This window comes from Leuresthes tenuis, unplaced genomic scaffold (genome assembly GCF_036924035.1).
Source record: "Leuresthes tenuis unplaced genomic scaffold, fLeuTen1.0.hap1 SCAF_16, whole genome shotgun sequence".
Taxonomy (NCBI): Eukaryota; Metazoa; Chordata; class Actinopteri; order Atheriniformes; family Atherinopsidae; genus Leuresthes; species Leuresthes tenuis.
In genome coordinates, this window is record NW_027325370.1 from 28051643 (window position 1) to 28057642 (window position 6000).

Below are 6000 nucleotides of genomic sequence, written 5' to 3' on the forward strand. Positions count from 1 at the left end.
CTCGGTTTTAATATTTAGAACTGTGCCTTTTATACTGTTACATATCAACATAATTAGCAGGAAAGCACTTGACATGTTATGTCTTTTTAGAAAAAGAAGGATATGAATAATGAGCACCACTAGTTGGCCGTCTTTACAGACAGTTATCTGAATTCCTTCTAAGCATATAGATTTGAGAGTTATGTTTGCATCTCCTCTCTGTGTCTCTCTCACAGTATCACCCTCCTCCCAACACAGAGAAGCTACTTCGACTACCTGAGTTGTGATTTGGCAGGGCACATCACACAGCTGCAGGCTACTGTAAATATCACCTTTCTTGTTATCTCTAAGACCTGCTTTTCCAGTAAACAGGGGAACATGTAATTCAATATAGTGTGTCGGGCCATTTGCTTTCAGAGGACATCTAGGTGACATAGTGGCCTCAGAATGAACATAAAGATTAATAAGTAATGGCCATATAAAGATGATATTTGCACTCAGATATCGCCTTTTTTTAGATTAATGCTTTTGATCACAGGGAAACTGGTAATACAAAACGAGGAGCAGTCAGCAGGTATGACATCTTAACATAATCTGGCATTCAATGGTCCTTGAGTTTCATACAGAGTTGACTGAAAAAAACTTTTTTATTGTAAGAAGTAATTTTGCGAATCTTGCATGATATTTCTGACAATGCTTATTTATGAAATACAGAAGGTGATGAAGCAGCCACCTCATACTTTGATACAGAACTCAGACTGGGTTGCATGTTACAATTTATCGACAATAATGATAATATTGAGGTGAAGTCTCACACTCTAAAATGAAATGATATTTGGTTGTCCTCTGTAATACTGTTGTGGGTCCCCCTGGCATTTTGTAATTTGTTGCAGTGTTTGTGTTCTCTTTCACACTTTAATATCAGAGTATTGCTTCAATTTATGCTCTAAGATAAAGTTCTATTTCATTTTGTGGGATTAACTTACTGGGTAGCACATGTCTCAAGGTATTTGTTGTGTTTAGTTTTTTCTATGAATTATTTAGAGGCTTCAAAAATCGAGAATTTGTTGAAGACCGCATCTTCTGTCTCTCAGCAATCTCAGTCAGATGTTTAATTTGGCCTGGTAGTGTAGAATAGCACTCACCACGACTGGGATCAGGTGGTTGCCCATGTAATTTCCCTGAAGGAGGAGCATGCTGAATTTGAGAATAATGATAACAGAGGTACTGAACAGATGAAGTGATGGAAATATGAACTCATGATTGCTGCGTGTGCTTGAAGATGTCATGGATCTTAGCTTTTGTATGAAAAACTGAAAATACAAAGACAGAGTCATAAAACCCAAATGATTCAACCTGCAAGTTGGTAGATGGTGCCTGTAAAACTCTAAGCCATAGCCACTGGGTGACTTTTCATAATTTACCCAACATTCTAAAGTTCAGGCGGTCTGTTAATGAAAGATTCCCTGTTTTTCCTAACACTATGCAGTGCTTTTTAAAAATGCTAATAGACTCCAACAAGCACCTGAGCAAGGATGAAAGTGCCCTAATTCCTGCTCAAAAGGTCACTGAGATGAGTTATAGTGTATATAAGCACCTGAAAGCTATTCCCTTGTTAGATTTGACAAAGAGAGGCTGCCATTTCCTCCTTAAAAATAGTGTTGGGTAATAAATGATCATTTGCAGAATGTGGTTGCTACCGGCAGTGACTTTTCCTCTGACATAACTTTACTGCTGGCTGATTAACATGCCAAAAGTTGTCCCAAAATATTTAAAATGAGCATTTTATTCATGGTACACAGCAGACGGCAGTGACACACACAAGAGCTCTTATTGTGCTTCTTAGGGGAAATGGCTAATTAGTTGGCGATGAAAAATGCAGGCGTTCCTGTTTTATTATCATCCTCGATTTGACTCAACAACACTTCAGGCTTTTATAACAGAATTGCCGTTATATGTCCAGAATCAGCACAATATGAAATATCTGCACACCCACACTGTGCTTTCACAATGCTGAGTTACTGACACATGCATGCTACTATCAATTATGAAACATACTGGTCTCTGGATATGTGTGCCTTCTGTACAGCAGGTGCTGTGTGCACACCTCAGCATATGTGAGAGTCCATTCTCAGCAGCCCTTCACAGGTCCCTGGAAGGTGCTCCTGGTGTGGATGCAGGGCTGTAGTGCAGGGATCACGGTGACAGTTTCAGGTAGAGGAGTCTATTAATAGTTTACCTCTCAGCCAAAGCATTTCATCATTTTTGGTGTCTGAGGGCTTCCTGCCTCAAAAAGAGGGGGTGAAGTTATGCATCTCAATCTAGCTCTTCATATTTCATGCTGTTGAGGATTATAAATAAAAGGACAGACTTTGACCTGAGCTATTAGTTACCCGGGATCCTGTGGGTGGATGGTACTTTGTCTTCTGTCAGCTTCTGGTGATTTTCCTTCAGAAAGCAACAAGATTACAATCAAAGTCTTTGGGATACAACATGAGATATGAACCCCACGGCCCAGAAGTGAAAAGTAGGAAAGCAGAACAACAGAAGGCAAAACAAAACAAAACCAATCAGTCAAAAGCGAGGGAAATTCAGAATAGAATAAGGTGGAAAGTTTTACAGAGGGTCAAACTACGGGTCAGTGTGAAGTACCATTTTGTTGTTTGCCATTTTCCCTTTTGTATAGCTTTCTTGTTTTGACCACACAAACTGGCCTGTGGTCTCCAGAGATGAGCCTCTCTGACAGAGTGATGAGGAAAACAGTAAGCTAGAAAGCTCTCAGTCTCTCACCTTCCCCATGGTCCAATAGATGGACCCAGCAAATGCCAAAACATGCTGTCAATGCTGCTTGTTGTTGGAAAGACCTTTGATCTTGAACAAATAGAAAGAAGAGTCTCAGAGCACTTTTCTTGGGGCAAAGAAATATGGGCATCACATAGGGTCAAATTCTGAAGGAAGGCAGTAAAATTAAAACCTTTATTGCCATCTTTATGGCTTCATTCCCGATGGCAATTACATTATCTGTGGAAAATGACAGAGCTTTGTTCCCATTATCAGTGAAATCTTTAGGAAAGAGTGTCTGATAGGCTGAAGATTAAAGTGATGTATGTCAGTCTGAATATATCACAGTGGATGTCAATTTATCATACCATGTCATGGTGTCTACCTTTACAAACTTTTACAAACAAAAATTGAATCATGTTTTGTAAATAAAACAAGCGCTTACAGATACAACTACTTGGAAAATACTGAGAGAACTTTTTCTGCTCTGAGTGTTTCTATCAAATGTAGATTGACAACCCATTCATCCATTTTCTATACTCGCTTAATCTGTCAGTTGGGTCGTGGGGGGCTGGAGCCTATCCCAGCAGTCATCGGGCGAGAGGCGGGGTCACCCTGGACAGGTCGCCAGTCCATCACAGGGCCACACAGAGACAAACGACCACACACACACACAAGGACAATTTTAGAGACACTAATTACCCTAACATGCATATGTTTTGATGGTGGGAGGAAGCAGGAACCTGGATAGAACCCATGCATAAATGAGAACATGCAAACTCCACACAGAAAGGCCCCAGCTGGGAGTTGATCCTGGAGCCCTCTTGCTGTGAGGTGATGGTGCAAGCCACTACACCACTGTGCGCCCCAATTGACAACCCTCTCTTGAAATTAATGATTTAGTTTTTCTGTGACCACTCTGTTGCTAACCACCCGAAACCTCACACATTGACTTTTCTCCACAGACTGCAACTCATCCATTTTTTTTTAATTGTGTTCATTTTTACCTGGGTCCCACTGGACCTACTGCAGCGGTGGTCGTTGTCATCCGTCTGCTCTGACAGGGAGAGAAAGAGTGGCGCCACGCCACTTTCCACCCCAAGCTGATGTGTCAGACTTATCACACAGCCGAGCGATTCTGAGGTGACATCCTCCACTGAATCAGTGACATTTCACGGACGGTGCAAATCTATCCATCTTTGTCAAGCATCTACTGAGCGTTTTAGCATTCCCCAAGTTAGCATATTGATCACCAAGAAACGCATGAGTGAGGACTTCTTGTTTTCTGCTCTGTAAAATGGGCATTGTGAGTCCACTGGACTCTTTTGTCAAAGTTTACTGCAGTGGGCCGTAATCTGCCCTCTTCAAAGTTGCATGAAATATGGAGGGCTTTTGTCATTCAGGACCAAGAAGCACACCAACAACTTTCTTTTCTTTCTTGCAAAAACTTCTCGGGAGTGAATTTACCATAAAATGAATTCCTGCACTATTGCATTGTTTTTATTATGTTAAACTGTATGGCTTATTGGTAAAATTATTTAATTTCAAAAGCAAACTAATAAGCCAAAGCTTAAAACCTCTCTCCCTGATATATTGTATAGAATTCCTTTTGTGAGACATGAACTACTGACAGGAACTGCACATAACCTCTCTGTTTGTACCATCAAAGAGTACGTAATATTACAAAGAAAAGCAATTCTATGTGCTTAAGAGCCTACATTTGGGTGTCTGAAGTGACTAACTGAAAACCTCATGTGACTTTTTATGAGGTTACCTTGGTCTGACAATATGTTATTTTGCGAGTAGTTCAGATTCTAAGCATAATGTTACATCACAGTACCAATTCAAAATAGAAATTTACAGCTCCTCAATCTTTATTTCCACCCACAACTTGCTGTGTTAATTGTACCTCAGAAGGGAGAAGTTGAACCTCAAGAAAGTTGCCTGATCTGCAGATTGGGGAAATCTAAGTATCTAAGAATAAAATTGCCATCTAAGTATTTTTTCTTTCAGTTTGGGGTGTGGTCATCTGAGTTGAGTTTGCCATGTGTGCCAATTTTAGCTCTCAGGGTAGGTATGTTCTCAAATAGAGAAAGTGGTCGATGGTTGTTGAGTTTGTGTCCAGTTTACATTTTCATAGTATGGCTTTATCACTGATAGCTTTATCACTGATACTGTGCTGAATTATATTGCAAACTTGTCGTATTTTGAGCAAGTAAAGTAAGTAAGTAAGTAAAGATTTATTTACCCTTTTTGACAAAGTGGTTCTAGTGCTGGTTCTGGGCAAGTGTTAGAGCCTATTCTAAGTTAGTTTAATCAGGAATCATCTAGGAGCTACGTTAATTTTCCAAGGCCAGTGAGCCACCAGTCAGTTACACCATGACTTCACTGAAAAAACTTAAAGCAGCCCAGGGACCACTTTGGTGGAAAAACATCCTATTGTATCAAATGTTGTGCTGAGGTCTAAAAAAATTAAAATGACACATTTCTCACCATTTAATAATGTGAAACCTTGAAAAGGGCAGAAAAGCCTAAAATCTGAAAATATTCCATGATATTTCAGTATAACATTGGCTAGAGCATCACACTGTCTCAGTCAGCCTTTTTTCTTCCTGTACTGCATGCTGCTACCATGTTTTCCCCAAGTAAATGACACTATCACACTTGGCCATCCACATGATTTAAAAGACATGATACGATTAATTTGACCAGCCCTCCTTATTCAGTTGCTCTATGGCCCAGCTCTGATGCCTGTCTATCCATCATAAATTAACTGCATTTATATAGTGCTTATCTAGTCTAATTGACCTCTCACAGTGCTCAGTCTATACAGTGTTATAAGCTAAGCAGTGCTTTTTCTATATCACACACCAATAGATACATCAGAGGTCTTGCCTGAGGACATTTCGACATGTGGTCTGGGTAAGCCAGGAAACAAACCACTGACTTTCTCACTGGTAGATGACCACTCTTCCTCCTAAGTTATAGCTGCCCTACATTGGTAGGTACTAACCTGCATACCAGGATCACCTTACAAGACATGAAGTTCTGGAGATGGTGGGACCCAGTTATCTAGCCATCATAGTTTAAATATTCAGATATTCCATATACTTGGCCATATTTTTCATTCTATCACATAAACTGTTCACATGCTATTTAATAAGTCCCACCCTTTTGCATCTGCCACTGTAACAAGATAACCATGTCATTCACCTTACTGGTCAGTTGTAATGGTGTGTC